At 43.9% G+C, this 19333-nt stretch overlaps 1 protein-coding gene across 3 annotated transcripts in view; it reads left to right on the top strand.

Annotated features, from left to right (window-relative positions):
* Positions 1-8533: 8533 nt before the first annotated feature.
* The window catches only part of ANXA2 (annexin A2), a 44028-nt gene continuing 33228 nt past the window's right edge, over positions 8534-19333 (top strand). Inside the window, exon 1 of one of the 3 annotated variants that reach the window (XM_080808314.1) lies at positions 8534-8644. The gene's annotated coding sequence lies outside the window, so the exon portion shown is untranslated. Of the gene's footprint in view, positions 8855-15859; positions 16070-19333 lie in introns of those variants that run through there. The other 2 variants (XM_080808315.1, XM_080808316.1) reach the window with 2 other exon arrangements.

Genomic DNA, 19333 nt, shown 5'->3' with positions numbered 1-19333 from the left:
TCAAATGTAAGAGCTGGCAAAGAACTTGCAGATGATCTGGGCTAACATGTGTAGTTCCCAGATGCAGAAACTAGGATGGAGATGGTAGAATATTACAGATATGCCCGGGTCAAGACGATAGGCCTCTCAATCCATTTCTCTCTGTATCACAATCGCCCAGTGTCCTCCCTCATAGTGCTCTCTTCTGTTGTCTCTCTCTCCTCCTCTTCCTACTCTTTTGTGTTGCTGTTTGAAGAAGTGGCACAGATGATTTACTGTCGGTAGCTGCTCTTCATGTCAAGGAAGCCTGACCCTCAAGTATTGCATGTCATTGGGCCGCAGAGGGAAGCAGATGCCACTTCAGCTCCACCCACAGCCCGTCTACCACACTCCTGGCTTCCCTTCTGCTAGCTTCTGTGCTGTTTCAACTGCCAAACCTCTCCCATCCAGAGTCTGCTCTTGTACTTTGGACTTTTTAACCAGTCATGGTGTCCTTTGCCCCTCCCTTGGAACCTTGCTTAGGTCTCTCCCAGCTTCTTAAGGTCTTCCCATAGCATCCTGACATACCGCTGGTCTCTTGGGTTACAAAACTGGCTCCATACTGCTTGCTATTTGCTAATGTCCTCTTACAGAATGGGCAGGAATATTTGTACCCTATCAGTAGTGACAGCATTTGCATACATGTGTCCCCAGTGTAAATTTCCTTATCTAGTTACCTGAGTATATCGCAGGTTCACAGTATTCAAAATCTAAACTCCTCTGCAGCATTAGAAATATTCATCTGTTTTCCTATAAGTTTTATTTTGGTAATATTCTATACAGATTTATTTACTTTATTTTTTTCCATTTTATTTATTTATTTTTATTTAAATTTTGTTAGTTAACATACAGTGCAGTATTGGTTCCTGGAGTAGAATTCAGTGATCCATCACTTAACATACAACACCTAGTGGTCTCCTCAAGAAGTGTCCTCTTTAACCCACATCACCCATCTAGCCCCTCCCCCACCCACCACCTTCCATCAACCCTGAGTTTGTTCTCTGTCATTAAGAGTCCCTTATGGCTTGTTTCTCCTATCTCCTTTTTTTTCTTTTCCCTTTTCCCGTATGTTCATATGTTTTCTCTCTTAAATTCCTTGTAAGAATAAGATCATATGATACTTGTCTTTCTCTGACTGACTTATTTCACTTAGCATAGTATACTCTAGCTCCATCAATGATGTTGCAAATGGAAAGATTTCATTCTTTTTGATGACTAAATTATATTCCATTGTATATATATACCACATTTTCTTTTTTTGTTTTTTAAGATTTTATTTATTTATTTGACAGACAGAGATCACAAGTAGGCAGAAAGGCAGGCAGAAAGAGAGAAGGGGGCGGCGCCTGAGTGGCTCAGTGGGTTAAGCCTCTGCCTTCGGCTCGGGTCATGATCTCAGGGTCCTGGGATTGAGCCCCACATCGAGCCCCACATCGGGCTCTCTGCTCAGCAGGGAGCCTGCTTCCTCATCTCTGTCTCTGCCTGCCTCTCTGCATACTTGTGATCTCTATCTGTCAAATAAATAAATAAAATCTTAAAAAAAAAAAAAAAGAAAGAGAGAAGGGGAAGCAGGCTCCCCGCTGAGCAGGGAGCCCGATGCGGGGCTTGACCCCAGGACGCTGGGACCATGACCCGAGCCAAAGGTAGAGGCTTTAACTCACTGAGCCACGCAGGTGCCCCTATACCACATTTTCTTTGTCAGTTCATCAGTCAGTGGACATTTGGGCTCTCTCCATAGTTTTGGCTATTGTGGATATTGCTGCTATAAATATTGGGGTGCATGTAACCCTTCAAATTTGTAATTTTTTTAAATATTTTATTTATTTATTTGACAGATCACAAGTAGGCAGTGAGGCAGGCAGAGAGAGAAGGGAGGAAGCAGGCTCCTTGCTGAGCAGAGAGCCTGATGCGGGACTCGATCCCAGGACGCTGGGATCATGACCTGAGCCGAAGGCAGCGGCTTTAACCCACTGAGCCACCCAGGCACCCAAATTTGTATTTTTTTTTTAAATCCTTTGGGTAAATACCTAGTAGTGCAATTGCTGGGTTGTAGGGTAGCTCTATTTTTAACTTTTTGAGTAGCCTCCATACTGTTTTCCGGAGCAGCTGCACCAGTTTGCATTCCCACCAACAATGTAATAGGGTTCTCCTTTCTCCACATCCTTGCCAACACCTGTTGTTTCTTGTGTTGTTAATTTTAGCCATTCTGACAGGAGTGATGGTATCTTATGATGGTTTTGATTTGTATTTCCCTGATGATGAGTGATGCTGAGCATCTTTTCATGTGTCTGTTAGACATCTAGATATTGTGTCTATTCATGTCTTCTCCCATTTCTTAATTGGATTATTTGGTTTTGGGGTATTGAGTTTGGTTCTCTATAGATTTTGGAATCTAATTCTTTATCAGATATGTTATTTGCAAATATCTTCTCCTGTCCCATATGTTGCCCTTTAGTTTTGTTCATGGTTTCTTTTGCTGTGTAGAACTTTTTATCTTGATGAAGTCTCAGTGGTTCATTTTTGCTTTTGTTTCCCTTGCCTCCAGCGACATATCTAATAAGAAGTTATGGCTGAGGTCAATGACAAGTGTTCTTATAAGAGACAGAGGAGGAGAAGGTCCAGAAACAGAGAAGAAGGCCACGTGAAGATGGGGAAAGATTGGAGTGATCTTGCAACAAGGAATATTGACAGCCACCAGAACCTGGAAGGGACAAGGAAGGGTTTTTTCTTAGAGCCTCCAGAGGGAGTACGGCCTTGCTGATACATTGCTTTCATACTTCTTGCCTCTAGAATTGTAAGAGAATACATTTCTGTTGTTTTAAGTCATGAGGATTGTGGTAATCTGTTATGGCAGCCTTAGGAAACTAACACAGGGTACATGAGCATAAATAGCATATTTGAAAAATGTTTATTATGTATTTATCCTTGATTTATAGTTCAGATGGGTATGGAATTCTAGTTGCAAAATAGTGACTTTATATTTCTTTCCTGATACATTTGTAAGTTGGCATTCCTCTGTAAATAAGAATTTTCCTTATCCCACCTTTTTTTTTTGTTGTTGTTCATAGAGCATGCACGCATAAACAGGGAGAGCAGCACACTGGGGGAAAGCAGACTCCCCGATGAGCAAGGATCCCCATGCAGGACTTGATCCCAGGACCCTGGGATCATGACCTGAGCCAAAGGTAGATGCTTAACTGACTGAGCCACTCAAGCATCCCCTTATCCCATCTTTTGTGTGTTTTCTTAAACTACCCATTTAGATAATTCAAAGTAATGCAATAAATTTTTATCATTATTCAATGTGATGCTCAGATCATCCCAAATTTTAACTAGGAGAGGCTCCTTCTAATTGGCTTTCTGTCTTTTCAATAAGTTGTTTAACACAAAGATCACCATGTATTTTCTCTGCCCCATTTCTGGAACTGGCCCTTTCTCCTCAGAGAACTGTTTCATTTACTGGAGAATGGTATTTAGAAACTTAAGATCTGAGTGTTGAATATAATGCCATTCTTATTTCTTACCCTTCATGTATGACCTTTTAAAATCTCTCAGATCTTTTAGGAATTGCTCACTGTTTGCATCAAGTGTTCTGAAATTTCATGGTGATGGGCCTCAGGTTTGTTTGATTGGTTGGTTGGTTGATTCTATTTATTGTGTCTTTTTCAGTCTAAAAACTCATGGCCATTAGTTCTAGAAAATTGTCTTCAGTTATTTCTTGATGATTTTCTCCCTATAGTTTTGCCCGTTTTTTTCTTTCTAGAACTCCTATTATTTGAATGCTGGATTTTACAAATAGTTCTTTTTCCTTTTCTGGCCAAGTTTTTAAATACCAGACAGTATTATATACTGGTTATATATAACAAGGCTCAAAGATATAGCAGCTATATGGCTAGAGAGAGTCTAAACCATATACTGTAGAGGACTTGGGGCCAGCCTGTGTCTTACCGAAGCAGTGATGGTATGTGAAAAATATGGTGTGGTGGAAAAAGCAGTGATTTGAAAGGCAGGCTCAAGACCTCTAGCCTCAGGTCTGCCATTTACTGGTCTAAGGGTTATGGTAGATTGTCTGTACAAGTGGTTGCCAACAATTCCATCCACCCATGTCAATACATGTCACTTCCTTCATGAAGAGGTGGAATCTTTTTTCCCTTCTCTTGAATCTAGGTTAAATGACTTGTTTTGACCCAGTGGAATACAGAGGAAGTTTTGTGGGCCTGGCAGCTTCCACTTTCATTCCTGAAAGCTGTCAACCACCTTGCTGCAGAGAGGACCTTTTGGATCTTCCAGACTCTATCTGGGTCTCCCTAGGCAATCCTAAATAGACCAGAGATGAGCTGACCCAGTGAACTCTGCCCTTTGCAGAATCATGAACATAGAGTTGTTGTTGTTTTATGCCTCTGAGATTTGGAAGTAGTTTATTTCCTAACAATAGTAACTGAAACAAATTACTACCTGGATGTGGAGTATTGCTGTAACAAATACCTAAAATTGCCAGGCAGTAATAGAAAGTAGACGGTTAGTGGAGGTTGAAAGGGTGGTGAGGAAATTGCTGTAGGAGGTTGGAGGAATGGCAGCCTAGCTTATGCTTTGGCAGAATGTTTAACATTACCATTGCCTGTGATAACATGAATGATAGAAAATATGCCCCGTGAACTCTGAATCGAGCCAACGAGATTTCTAGGCAGAATCCTGAAAATGCTAATATATATATATATATATATATATTATATACACATATATATAATAGGAGAAAAGTGCATTAAAGAAAGATGTTTGGCTTTCAAGCAGAAATTGCTAGCTAGTGAAAGATTACAGAGTGAGAAATGGCCTCAGAATAAAGATCAAATTGTGTGTGGCTACAAAACCTTTTTTTTTTATTTTTAAAATTCCACATAGGGGCGCCAAGATGGCGTGGATGGTTAGGAATCCAACTCTTGATTTCGGCTGGAGTAGGGTTCTTATGGGTCATGAGATCCAATGCAGCGTTGTTGGTCTCTGGGTTCAAGGGAGTCTGCTAGAGATGCCCTCTTTCCCTCTCCCTCTGCTCCTTGCCCCCCAACTTCTGAGCGCTCACACTCTCTCTCTCTCTCTCTCTCCAAAAAAATCAATGAATAAATCTTAAAAAAAAAAAAAAGATTTCAGAGAGATTTAATGTGGTACTTTGAAGACCATCTCAGGTCTTCTAGGACTCTTAAGTGCGTTGTTCTAGCCGGATAAGCACAAAGTAGAGAGGTCTGTTTTTAGAAGGAATAATACATGGGAATTTTGGAGCATGGAGTTAAACCTCATTAAGATTTACAGAAAACCCATAATGTTTTTGAGAAAATTGTCTTGGTTATAAATTTTTGGAGCATAGAATGAACCTCAGAAGATTTATAGAAAATCCACATAAAGATAAGTTTTTTTTAAATAATCATGTTAATGAAAGAATTGACAGCTTTGTTGGACACAGAAACAGGACACAATGAAAAGTCTCTGGATCTTTGTGTTTCTACTGGCATGAAGCAGATTGAGAGAACTACTCAGCTACAAATATGGGCCATTCTTAAGGAAAAGGAGATATTTCAGACAGTAGTGAAGAGGACAGAGGGCAAAGCCCAAAACTGATCAGATTTGAAGCAGGGATCTGCAAATTACAACTCATAATGCCAATCCAGCCTGTCACTGTTTTTGTATAACCTATAAGCTAAGTGTCCTGGTAGCTTCAGCTTTTCTTCTTGAAGAGCCACACCATTACTGCTCTGGTGTAGAGATGAAGACTATTCCTCTCATCTCGAGGATGAGAGACTAAAGACAGAGAGGCCAAGCCTGCTCTCAGACATTCTAGCAGCTGAGTCACAATGGTTAAACCCCTTTTGATCCTCCAACCCCATATGAGCTGCCCCACTCAACATCATGTGGAACACTCAGGCTATCCCCACTGAATCCTGTCCAGATTGCAAAATCATGAGCAGAGCAAATAAACGGTTATGTATGTTTCAACCACTAAATTTTGATAGTAACTTGATACATTGCAACAAGTAACTTGAGTGCATTATTTAATCTCTGGACTGGGCAGAAGACTTTAGTTGGGTTCCAGCTTCTCCATGTATAAAAATTAAGGATTAGACAAATTAATCTGAAAACCTCTCTCTGATCTAACATTCTATTACTCTGAATTATTCTATTATTCCGTAATTTTTGTGAGTGCCTATCATTGCTAGCTAGTTACTGTTAGCAGTGTTCAGATATGATAGACAAAGTGTAAATAAAATAGAGGCTTTAGAGGACAGCATGCAGAAGAGTAGACATAATCTGTGATCCATTGTAGTAAACATTCTCCCCAGCTATGGGGGGAAAAAGAAAAGAAAAAGAGAATCTTTTCACAAAGAGATTAAAAAGCTCTTTTATACTGGCAGAATTGGCCCCACGTTCCTCAGATAGCAAACCATGACTTTTAATAGCTTCATTTTTATAACATCAGTGTAAAGTTCTGGAGCTTGAAGCAAACTGGCTATTTCACAGATATGTATGTCTGAATTTGCTAGAGTCCCAAGATAAAACAACAAGAACATTCTTTTGGAGACATGGTGAATTTTATGTAATGCATATAATTTGAATTGAATCTTACCTTCTGTAAAGGGCCCACCACACATAAGTAGAAGTAAGAGGCTGTGCAACCTCCCCTGAAAAGAATAGAAGGGAGGCAGAAGCCTGCCCACCATTATAGTCAGCCTGTGTTCCCCTCCTGTTTCAAAATGTTCAGACAAGTGGGCAGATAAACATGATTTCTGCCTGTAAAGCTTCCAGCCTACATTAAAAAAAAAAAAAAAAGATTTTATTTATTTACTTGACAGACAGAGATCATAAGTAGGCAGAGAGGCAGGCCGGGTTGGGGGGGGTGGGTGTGGAGCAGGCTCCCCGCTGAGCAGAGAGCCTGATGCAGGTCTCCATCCCAGGACCCTGGGGTCATGACCTGAGCTGAAGATAGAGGCTTTAACCCACGGAGCCACCCAGGAGCCCCTCAGACCAAATTGACCTATAAACATAAACCAGGGGGCTCCTAGGTACCTGATCAGTGGAGCCAGCCCCCCTTGATCTCAATAGGGTTGTGAGTTTGAGCCCATATTGGGTAAAGACATTACTTAAAATCTTTCTTAAAAATGCAAATCAGAAATTGTATTAAAAGAGTTGATTTATACAAACAAAACAAAACAAAAAGAGTTGATTTATTTTCTGTGTGTTCTGATAGGGCCCATTAGGTATCATTATAAATGAATGAACTGGGTAACCGGGAGCTCAGGGCTGAGCATCCAGAGACAAGCCCCCCCTCCCCTGCCTTGTGGGGAGTTGGCTAGGTGACCCTGAGCATGGCTAACAATGTCTTTTGGCTTTCCTTTAATTTTATGGTTCTCTGAAGGGAAATGATGCTCAACTAGAAAGTAAAAACAGACCTCAAGATAGGTGGAAGATTAAAACACATAAGCATCAGGATTAGAAGAGGAGCTAGCTCCCTGAAATGTGTGGAAGGAAGGAATTCAAAGGTGCAGGGAGAGGTCTTCAGGATTCTGAGCCAAACACTCCTGCTAGTTTGAATTCTGCGTACAGTTTTGAGCTTGTTTGCTTACATGTTGCCAGTGTGGTTCGTGGAAATAGAGAAGGGAAGAAAAGCTAGAAACGGAGCAAAACCGAGCGGAGGGAACTGGCAAAGAGGCTGCAAAAGAACGGCAGTTATGAAAGACGGAAGGAAGGTAACTTCTTTGTTGGAACTTGAGGCTCAAAGCCACCGGCCCCACCCAGCCCTGACGGCCTGCCACGAGGACGCGCAGCACTGCCAGGGCGCGGGGTGCTGAGCGCAGATGCGGGAGGCGTGGAGAGAAGCTGAGAGGACGGCGCTCCGGAAAAAACGGGCTCCTCTCGGAGCCTGAGGGGGTGGGATCTTGGAGCCTGGCTTTGGCCTCCCACCCGTTTCTCTCATCCCAACCCTGGCTGCGGGCCTGGCTGCGTGCTGTAAGGCCCGGACGAGCCAGTCTCCACAGGACAGGACCCAGCGGATTGACCGCCCCACTCTCCTCCCGGGAACTGCTTGCTGGTTAGAGGTTAAGCCAATATGTTTGGAGATGGTAACTGGGAGCTGGAACTGGATGCCAACAGCCCCTCCTCAGGGGAATCTCGATTTATGTTTCCTGGAACAATTCTTTCTCCCATTGCATCGACGCTTAAAAAAAAAGTGACTTAACCAAGCTAGGGGTCTACTAAAGTCTTGCTAATTTATTAGCCTAAGTCAGGGGCTGAGAACTCGACGTGGCGCTAAAAAAGTAAAAGGAGGGAAGGGTGGAAGAAACAAGGCCGCTGATGGGCCTCAAGGAAGCCTCCGCAGTGCTTTAATGGAGAGTAGGGCTGAGGGCGCGGGGGCCGTTCCCGCAGGTCGAGGCTCAGAACGTTCCAGGGCGAGGCCGCCCCAGTAGGCGGGCGGGCCGGGGAGGGTGAGTCACCCTGACTCCGGGTGGGAGCGGGCAGGGGGAGGCGGGGCGGGGCGGGCCTCCCTTCACAGCGAGAATGTGGCGGCTATAAAAGCCCCACCCAGGGCAGCCAGCTCCGCTCTACAACTGGGGACGCTTGCTGCTCTCGGCGCCGGGCCCAGGTAAGCGGGGTGTGCCCCGCCCTCCCGCTATGGCCCCGGGGCCGCCGCTAGCGCCGCGCTAGTGGGGCGGGGAGCAGCGGGAAGAGAGGAAGACGGCCTTACAAAGAGCCTTGGGCCACAGGAACCCGGGAGGCCGTCCAGGGACGGGGGCTGGAGGGACGGTCCGTACAGGGGTTCTGCGGAGAGCAGCGCTGTAGCAAGGTGGTCTGGGTAAGAGTGAGGGGGACTGGTTGTGCACTGGCGTTGGGGTTGCAAGGCAGAGGGAGGGGAGTAGGGGCATCCCCCCGAAGTGCTCCCAGGAAGCTCGGAGAGGGGTCCCGGGGAGGGGAACGGAGGAAGGCCCCACATTCCAGACGCGCCGGGCGCCGGGGTAGGCAGGGTGTGGCTGCTCGGGTTGCCTTGGGTCCCCAGCCGAAGAGGCTTGGGGGCATTTCCCTCCACGTTGAACAAAAGCTTAACGGCCATCTAGAAAGTAACCTCCCTCAGTTTTACTTTGTTTCAAAACAAAACAAAACAACAACCAAACCCGCATTTGTGGAACTTGTAGGACCAGCTGGAGGGAAGCAGTGAGGGGAAAAATGAGAGGTGGGAGTTTGTAGGGATTGCTACCTCTCTCCCCAGTAAAACAAAACAAAAGGAAAAAAAAAACACCTCAGCGCGTTCTCTTTTGTCTAGATTATCTTCTAGGAGAACAACCTCTGATTTCAGGGTTATCTGGAGAGTTTCCCACTTGGTTGACCATTTTTGCGTCAGGAAGTGTCCCCCAGGGTTGGGGGGAGAGGAGGAAGAGGGTTGTCACTGACTGTTACTCCACATGATGCAGTAGTGAGTCAGGAACGAGGGTGTAGAAAAGGGCGTCGCCCGGAGACTGCTCCTCGAGCTCTGAGGCGGGTCTCAGCCCTCGCTGTGGAGGGCTGGATTCCATCAACTGGCTGTTGAGAAGGTAGGGGGAGAACACCAATTTCCTTACCTGGGAAAGTGTCCTAAGGATGCCCATTCTTACCTCCACTTGCACAGTTATTGTGGTAAACGTCGAAAAACATGTTCTTTCAAAAATAAATATGTAAAGCACACTGAAATCATTGGGTGCCGTGCCACTGCAGATGGTCACTTTTATGTTGAGTTGCTCTTTTTAAGCTGTGAGTATTCTGAATCTGTGAAAGAGCAGTGGCTTCATGGGTGCACACTGGGTCTTTATCTAAAGCCTTAAGATCCTAGAGTCCAGGGGTCTGGGCATTCAGCTCTGACTGACTGTACCGATGGATTCTGTCCAGAAATATGTGCTACTGTGCTGGTCTGGAACTTGGTGGTTTGGAATGCAGAATGACCTTCTCACTGAAACAATATTATAAAGGTTTTTAGGTTCCCAGGTTAGCCCAGAAATTGTACTTGAGGTGCACTGTATCTAAGTACTGTATTGATAGTACATGCTTAATTTGGTGGTGGCGGGGAAAGGTAGGGAGGAAAGGTGGGAGGATAAGGGATGAGGATATGTGGGTAGGAAGAACAAATTTTTGAAATATTATTCTGGAACTTTCCTTAGTTTTGAGATTGACCCTGATTATTTGGAAAATTATATCTTTGCCCCCCCCACCTTTGTTTTTTCCAGCTTCCTCCTGTGTCCTTAGCATCCCTCTTCTCTAACATATTATAAAAGCCATTACTCTCATCATTTCTGCTGCTGCCCCTTCTCCTTCCCATTTCAGTGTACTTACACCCAGCTAGAGGCTAGCAATTTGAATCAATATTCAATAAGTTAGGAACGTTTGGTGGTCCTGAAATCCTCAGCAACCTAAACAGATCTGTGTTCTGTGAAATGAGGCCATGGAGTTAAGGAGCCACATAATTACAACATTGAGGTCTTGTGAATGAAGGAAGATTTCAGATGAGGCCTGGTTCAGAGAGGCAAATTCCAGAGAGGAGTCTGCTGGCCAGTGGTGTTAAGACATTCCTTCCCTTCTTCCAAGTCTATCGATTATCTAAAAACTTAAGGGTTTCTCCGAAAGTATCTATCACATCTGTAGTGCAAGGGTGTGCCCGTCAATGTGCATTTCTTTAGTTAAGGATTTATGATTTGGAGACCTAGATTTTGTAATTTCCCACAGTGCTAAATGGACTGCCTGTGGCAAATGCCCAGGAAATACTGCTTATTCACTGGCTTTGATTAGGTGCTTGTTCTTGGATTGCACCTCAGTATTTAACATCTTGTGTCTTTGAGCTATTAAAGTACTGTATTGACTGACATTAGGGTGGCTGTTGTGGCCATTAGTTTCCTGACAAATTTCTGATTTAAGTAGTTTTCCTGGCAAGGTAGGTATCCTTCTGTAATTGCTATTGATTTTGGAGGCTGTAGGCTCTTGCTGCACCATTGGGCCTAGAATCTTGCACTGACACACTCATGAGCCTCGTTCAGGGCTGTGGGCCTGCTGAGGCATTTTTTTGTTAATGGAGAATGGCCTTGTCACAAGGAGGTGTTGCAGTCTCTAGTGGTTTGCTTTGAACATCTATTCATTCCACAGTATTTATTGAGCATCTATCAGGTTCTACTTGCAGATAGAGGTACTGGTATGCAAGAGTGAACAAAACAGACTGAAAAAAGCCAAAACTGAACCAAAAACCTGCTCTGTAGACTTGAAGTCTGTTGGGGAGAGGAAAAAAAAAAAAAGACCAAGTAAGTGAATTATATAGACAGTAATTAGGTTTTGAACTTTACATTTTTCCCAGATTAATATTTTAGCTTCCAAACTTGGCAGGGTCTCATTTTCCTCTTTAATTTAGATGTTCCACAAAACTGAGTGTCATATTTAGCCTGCCTTGTGGTAGTGTTTCTTAAAGTTATTGTGACTTAACCTGCCTTCCAGATTTGATTGTGAGAGTTAAACAGAAGTGGAATGCTCCTTTTTTTTTTTTTGCACATGCGAATCTACCTCCCTCATTTTGCCTGGTGCCACACCCCATTCTAGTTAGAGGCTACATCAGGAAATTCCAGTTCTTTTAAAAAATTCTTTCCACCCCTTCACTGGCATGCTTTTCCTTCTGTTACCAGAAGCAGTCTCCATCTACTTAGTGGGAAGCAGGTCAGCAGTGGGGGTCAGGAGATGCCTAGGCTTGTTTTGGGTGGTTCCAAACTGAGATTAGCTCTGAATCTCTCTTCTGGAGTATACCCTGAAGCTTGAAGACATCTGCCCAGTCTTGTCAGAGAGAAGTCAATACATCCAAGTAGTCCCAGTTCTAATCCCAGGTTTGGTGTGGACAGTTCTGAATCAGGGGAATGGCTGTGACCTGGAGTCCTTGCTCTTTGTCTCTCTCCCACACCCAGTGTACACACTCATAGCTCAGAGGAAATTGGGAGTCCCAAGGCCACTTGCAAGTTCTTCCTCCTTTCTCCTCCTTCCTTGTATTCCAAGTGCCCTAGGAGATGTAGGTTACATTTGCATGTTGTCCAGGGGACAGAGCTAGGACCCGAGTGGCCCTGGAAGTACAGAGTTGGGGTGCTGGGGTGGGAGTGGGCTGTCTTTCATGATGAGGAAGAGGCTGCCCGTGAAGTGACCTGCCAGGCTTTGTGAAGATTTGCAAGGAAACTGGCAGCTTAAGCATTCTTTGGAACTGGAACTGCATTTAGGATGTTCATTCTGAGCAAGAGAAAGAAAATGTAGCAAGAGTGTATTGAAAAAAGAAGCCATGATGATATGGAAAGACCTCATGTGTGTAAACCATCCATAAATGCCACTGAGCACCTACTGTTTGGTAGGCACTGTGCTCTGACCTATAAGGAAACAGAAGTGGATGTGACAGAAGCCCTACGGGCAGATAAAATGGAAGACCATCTTTATATACTCATTTTTGATATTTCACAGACACACCGAAATGGGAGCACAGAGCAGGGAGAGGTGCAGGAGAAAAAGTACAGTATTTTTGTATCCTGAAGTCTCATGAGGGTGTCAGCTGCTCAAGATTGTGTGTTCCCAGAGAACCTGGGTCTTGAGGTGGTAGAACTGTGCTGAGTGTATTCAGAGGAATTACCACCCCAGTGTCACTGCAGTGTGTGCAGGTGCGCACTCGGTGTTGGGGGGGGGGGTGCTGTGTAGAAGATATTTATGGAAATGTAGGTGAAGTCCAGAGTGTGGGAGATTTTTTTTTTTTTGAAGGTTTTATTTATTTATTTGACAAATGGAAAACGCAGGCAGAGGGAGAGGGAGGAGCAGGGACTCAGTTGCAGGACTTTGTCCCAAGACCCTGGAATCATGACCTGAGTCTAAGGCAGACACTTAATCAACTGAGTCACCCAGGCACTCCCAAAGTGTGGGAGATGTTGAAGGCTGAGGTTAGGCTTTTTCTTTTCTTCTTCTTCCTCTTTTTTTTTAGATTATTTATTTATTTGAGAAAGAGAGAGAGAATGCGAGCAGGGAGAAGAGGGAGAAGCAGGCTCCCCGCTGAGCAGGGAGCCGATGCAGGGCTCGATCCCAGAACCCTGGGATCATGACCTGAGCCAAAGGCAGTTGCTTAACCGACTCAGCCACCCAGGCGCCCCGTTTAGGCTTTTTCTGTAGACACCAGGTCTCCATTAGAAACACAGTAAGTGGGCCATAAAACATTGACATTGTGCTGTAGCTCGAAGGCCTTGATTTCCCAACCCTGAAAGTGTCCCATGCCAACTGACTTCATTCTTCCTGCCAGTCTCTTTCCACCCACTCCAAACCCATGACCAGGGACTGACGGAGAACCTCTGAGAACACGAGGTTGCCACGTAGGTCTGTTGGGAGCAAACAAACACATACTGATTCAGATAAGGTAGCGAAAGGGACAAGCCAGAGCAAGTGCTGTTGTGTCCGTCCTGCTCAGTTTGATCAAGGCCACTGGGCACAATTCCAGGCTTTCTGCAGGATGACTTGGCCCTGTGACTCAGGCATTGATCAAGACCATAAATCCCAGGAGAAAAAGTTGTGTTTTCAGGAATGTTCTGTTGAATAAAAAGTGCTTGGGGCAGGGTGAGGAATAGACACAGTACAATATGAATTCCATTCCCAACCCCACTCATGCAATTTTTTTCCTCCCCTTTTGGTTTAAAATTCCAATCTGGTCCTATAGACCAGGAACGCTGCACAGGGAAGGTTTTGGTGTGGAAACCCAACCGTCCGTGCTGCCACCCACAAGCATTTTCACTTTAAAAAAATCCTCGTTTGTATCATCCAGTTCCTGATTGATTCATCATGGTTGCTAGGGCTGTGTTTTGTGGTAACACATCAACACCACGTTTAAACTGTAAAGTGGGTGTGTCAACGAAACTGCTAGACTGTGCTCAGATTTCAGATTTGCCTGTGTAGACCAGCCCATTGCAACATGTTTTTGTTTGTTTGTTTGTGTGAATTAATACTTGGGTTTTCTGGAGCTGGTTCTTAATTCATTACAGTAGAACTTGTTTTTGCTGTTTGCAAAGTGTTGACTTTTGGGTTTGCTTTGTTTGTTTCAACTCTTCTTTGCAAATTTTGTTTTACTTTCCATTTTGGGGGAGAAGTTTAATCTGTTTCCCTTGTACTATTTTTACTACCACGTGTTTGATGTGAAACAATAAAATACAAAAAAAAATAGGTAGGGTTTTAAAAAAGTAAACCTTTAAGTATCTTTAAGACAGTCCTTCCGTTAAATGTAAATGATTGTTTCTCAACAGCTGCACAGATTTTGTTAATGTCTAGCTTTGCACTCCAAGGGTTTTTCCAGTCAGGCGGCTAACAGTCTTCATTCATTAATATTTTCAAGGCCAGAGGAGAAAACTGTTCCCTTCAGGGCGCCGGGGTGGGGGAGTGGTTGGTGGTGGGGGAGTGGTTGGTGGCCGCCAGGAATGAGTGAGTGCATTCTCACTCCAGTGGTGACTTATTTCAAATCAGTTTGAAGTGGGTGTGGCTCTTTCACTGTTTCTCTATCCCTCTAGTTCTTTCCACTTTCTTTCTCTCTCTCTTTCCTTCCTTCCTTCCTTTCTTTCTTTCTTTTTTAGATTTACTTATTTTTTGAGGGGGGTGGGGAAGCAATCTCCCTGCTGAGCTAGGAGCTAGATGTAGGACTTGATCCCAAGACCCCAGGATCACGACCTGAGTGGAAGGCAGCCGCTTAACTGACTGAGGCACCCAGGTGCCCTTCTAATTATTTTCTTAAAGAAAAAAACAAACAAACAAAACAAAACTACGCACTAAAGAGCTGTTCTAATGATCTTGTCTAGTCAGCCAGTGCTTCTCTGGGAATGGGAGGTGCTGGTGTGTGCAGATACTACTCACCAACAGATTGAATTTGCTGGCTTTTCCCCCTTCTTTTTTACAAGTTGAAACCAGTTGGAGATCTGGGTGAGGTCGAAGTGCTGGAAAGAGTGATGCAGACTGCTGTTTTCATGTGCTTTGAGAACTCCGCCAGGAAAGGAGTGGTGGTTCTGCTTTTAACACACTTTAAGAATTTTACACTGTGATGAGGAGTCAGTGGGAGTGGAATTTTCACATGGCTCATAGACTTCATTTTATTCTCAAAGCACTAGGTAAACTAAGGCAAAGTTCCTGCTTATAGTAAGAAAATTCAGCCTCCAGAGCAAATGTGATGAAAAGATTAGATGAGTTCTGGGGAACTTTGGCTTTCTGGCTCTCCCGTATTTCCATAGCCACGCTTAAATTGGCACCATTCAGAAGCCAGTATTTTAGACCCCCCACGGGGCACTACAGTAGACACAGCTTGTTTTAAACTTGTCCTCTTGGTTCTCCCACCACCCAGGGACAGACACTCTCCTCCATTCTTTCTCCCCAGTCTTTCCCCCATGTTTGTCTGGCTGGAACCCTCCAGGGTAATTGCCCTTCTTAAACCTGTCAGTACCTCACCGTTGATCTCTCAGCTGATCTCCTTCATATTACTTTTATCTTTTTCTCTGTCTGAGTCTTCTTTGGAAGGGAGAACCTTTGTGGTGAAGTTGCCAGGGTGAAGACCTGAGAGCCAGACAACCCAGATTCTGGCCCTGCCTCGATTCTCAATAGTTGAGTAATCTGGGCTAACGCCTCAGGTGTCTCTCACTGCAACAAGATGAGTAGAGAGCTGGAAAGTGCTGGGGGGGTGGAGTCTGCATTTCACCATTTTGTGTGTGTCTGCAGGCCAAGAGTGTGTGCTTGTCAGGGGTTTGTTGATTGATTATTTGAAGGTTACCAGTGTTACTAACCTACAGTAGCCCTTCCAAGACTTTCTTTTACTGCTTTCAAGGGTAGCATTGCACTGACATGTTCTCATTAATCAAATATATTATGTTAATGTTTTAATAAAAGTTCTGAGTGGCAAAGCCACTTTCTTCTAGAAACTAGAAGCTCTTTCTTCTAGAGACTACCCAGTCCTCCACAAAATGACTGCATTGCCAAAGGATTGGATGTAATGAAGAAACAAGGGCCGAATTCTATTTGTAAGGTGAAAATTTGTTTGCCATTATGCTTGCATGAAATAGGAAATATTTATTGGATACCAGAGAACTTGCACAGAGCTATATAGCAAGCTTCATGGAGATTCTTTTATGGTTATTGTGACATTTTTGCTTTTCCTGTAGAATGGTTATAAATAATACAAATATAAATTTTACTATGCCAAATACCGACTTGTTTCTAAAAGTTTGCTTGGCACCTGGAGTGTGCAAAGGCTCTCTTAAGTTTGTGGGGAACCAGGATGCTGTGAGGGAGGTGAGGTAAAATATACTCCTGCTTTGAATTGTACTTAGACATTTGCCATTTGAATTCTTGGTACATGTGGGAACTCAGTACAGTGTGCTTTGCAAAGAAGTCTGGTGGCACCAGAAAGTGCTTTTGGCATTGGTAGGTGGGAGAGAGCATGTGGGATGACAGCTACAACCATCCCATGAGCAGAGGCCAGAGTAGTGGTGACCCCAGAAATGGGCACAGTCTCCTAACCAAGAGGAAAGGTGAAGGTAAGGAGATGGGGGAGGAAGCAGGGATCAGGGCACTGTGGATGAAAGGAATACAGCTTTTGGGGAGAAGCAAGTAACTATGGGGGTCAGGCCACTTTTGCTGGGGGGGTTAGATAGAAGGCGATACTGGGTTTCTGTGCCAGTCTTGGAAGGCTGGCCTGAGCTGGAATACGAGAAGACTATTGAAGGATGGGTTTTGAACCATTGGATGAGATATGTAGGGATTTAATTGATAGTAGCATGTGGGATTGATGTGATGAAAGAACAGCACAACTGTGAATGAAAAAACAAAGATTTGTGGGGCCTTTAAAAACCCCTGTTTTCTGCCTCTCCTCAGTGTGTTGTGGTTGTGGGAGGAGAATTAACAGGAATGGAGAGTGTATATTGGATTGTCTTTAGCTTATTCAGTAACAAGGGTCTCATGTGAGACAAGCTTAGGCAGCTGTCTGCAAAGCCAGTGCTCAGGGCTGGAAAGGCAGCTTGAAAGAGCCCTACAATAAAAACTTACTGTGCCTCTGTGGTTGAGATTCCCGAAACAGCAGAACCCACGTGAGGCACCTGATTTAAGAACGAAGTGGACTTTTAATCCACATTTCTTTGTGAGCAGAAACAATTCTGTTTGCAAGTCTGACTTACTGATCCTCTCTTTGGGGTTTTCCTTTTGTTTTGGCATTTTTATTTCTTAGCTCTTTACAGTGGGGACTAGAATTCTGTAAGGCAGATGACAACAGTTTACCCCTCACTGCAGACCTACTGCAGTTCTGATGAGGCTCAGGGGTGATGGTCAAGGTCAGGATTGGGTGGTTAGTATCCTAGGGAATTCATCTCCACTTTGGTGATTCTCAGGCTGATGGATATGACGAGACCCTGTGGAATATTTTTTGGCCCAACTAGAAGTAGGAGATTTCTTGCTTTTTCTGTCAAGGCAGACTCAAATTTTCTGTCCTGACAAGAAATCTCAAACTGAATTTTCACATGACCAGGCTACTGCAAATGTTTTTGGACTAGGATTGGACCATGGCACTAGGGGATCCTCTAGACCAGTGCTGTCCAACAGAAATAGAATGTGAGCTGCATTTGCCACTGTGAATTTCCTAGTAGGCCCATTAAAAAAAAAGGAAAAGAAACAGGTGAAATTAAATTTAAATAATGTATTTTGTTTTACCCAATAAAGCCAGCATATCGTAAGTACAATATATAATCAATAAAATCAAAACAGAGAGATTTTATATCCTTTTTCTCATGCTAAGTCTTCAGAATCCAGTGTGTAGTTTACACTTACAGCACATCTCAGTTTGGACAGGACACCTTCCAAATGCTTGATAGCCATGTGTGGCTGGTAGCTGCTATATTGGACAGTCCAGTTACAGAGATGTATGGCCTCCCATACCAGAGTGGTATATTTGCTACAACCAATGAACCTATATGGACACCTCACTGTCATTCAAACTCATAGCTCATATTAGGGTTCACTCTTAGTGCTGTACATTTTGTGGGTTTTGACAACTGTATAATGGCATTATAGTATCTTACAGAGTAGTTTCATAGCCCTAAAAATCCTCTGTGCTCCACCTCCTCATCCCTTCCTCCTTTCTCTCTAATTCCTGGCAACCACTGATCTTTTACTGTCTCCATGGTATTGTCTTAACCAGAATGTCATATAGTTGGAATCATACTGTGTATGTAGTACGTAGCCCTTCAGACTGGCTTCTTTGGTAATACGCATTTAAGATTCTTCCATGCCTGTTCATGGCTTGATGGTTCATTTCTTTTCAGGTCTGAATAATAATCCGTTGTCTGGATGTACCATGGTTAATTTATTGAGCAAGATCTTTTACAATCAGGATTATATCCCAGCAGTGGAACATATTTGGGGGTAGGGGTGTCTGAGAGCTGTGGGTATAGGGGTAATTGGAATAGCCTTAATTTTCTTTTTGCTTTGCTTAAAACTATGCAGTGGGCGTGCCTAGGTGGCTCAGTCGTTAAGCGTCTGCTTTTGGTTCAGGTCATGATCCTGGGGTCCTGGGATTGAGCCCCATATCGGGCTCCCTGCTCAGCAGGGAGCCTGCTTCTCCCTCTCCCACTCCTCATGCTTATATTCCCTCTCTCGCTGTCTCTCTCTCTGTCAAATAAATACATAAAATCTTAAAAAAAAAACCAGAACTATTCTGTGATCATTAAGAAGAGAGAGGGGGTGGTCTAGGAGAGGGAGCTCAGGATGAAAATCTTGCAGAGATATGTCCATAAGCACAAATAAGGGCGAATCTTCTTACATCCCTCCACCTCCACCCAACACAGACTGGAATCTGCTTAGTCCACAGTGTTCTGATAAGTTAGCAAATGTCTATGTCGAATACTCCCTCCAAGCCAATTTTACGAAAATATTTAGACCATGCAAACTGTTGGGAGAATGGAAAGCTGGATTTGCATGGACACAATTTCCTTGATCAAAGAATATTAAGCAAAGAGACTGAAGCAGGAGTTATTACAATTCAGATGTTGAATCCACAGCTCTGCTCTATTTTCCTTCTTTTGGGGCTGATGATGCTGAATGACCTATCTTGTCTCAGTTGAGATAAATTTCCTGCTGCTTGGGCACTCTTCATTGGCAGACATTGGTGTATCAATTCCGAGAACCGTGTGATTGCAAAGCTGGAAAGCCAATTCATCAGGCTATAGTGTCGCTGCCTGATTAAGTGTATTAACTGGAAGATGACTTCATTTCAGCCCTTTTGAATCTTAAATACAAGGGA

The sequence above is a fragment of the Martes martes genome (assembly GCF_963455335.1).
Source record: "Martes martes genome assembly, chromosome: 7".
Taxonomy (NCBI): domain Eukaryota; kingdom Metazoa; phylum Chordata; class Mammalia; order Carnivora; family Mustelidae; genus Martes; species Martes martes.
This window is presented reverse-complemented; position numbering and strand designations above follow the sequence as displayed.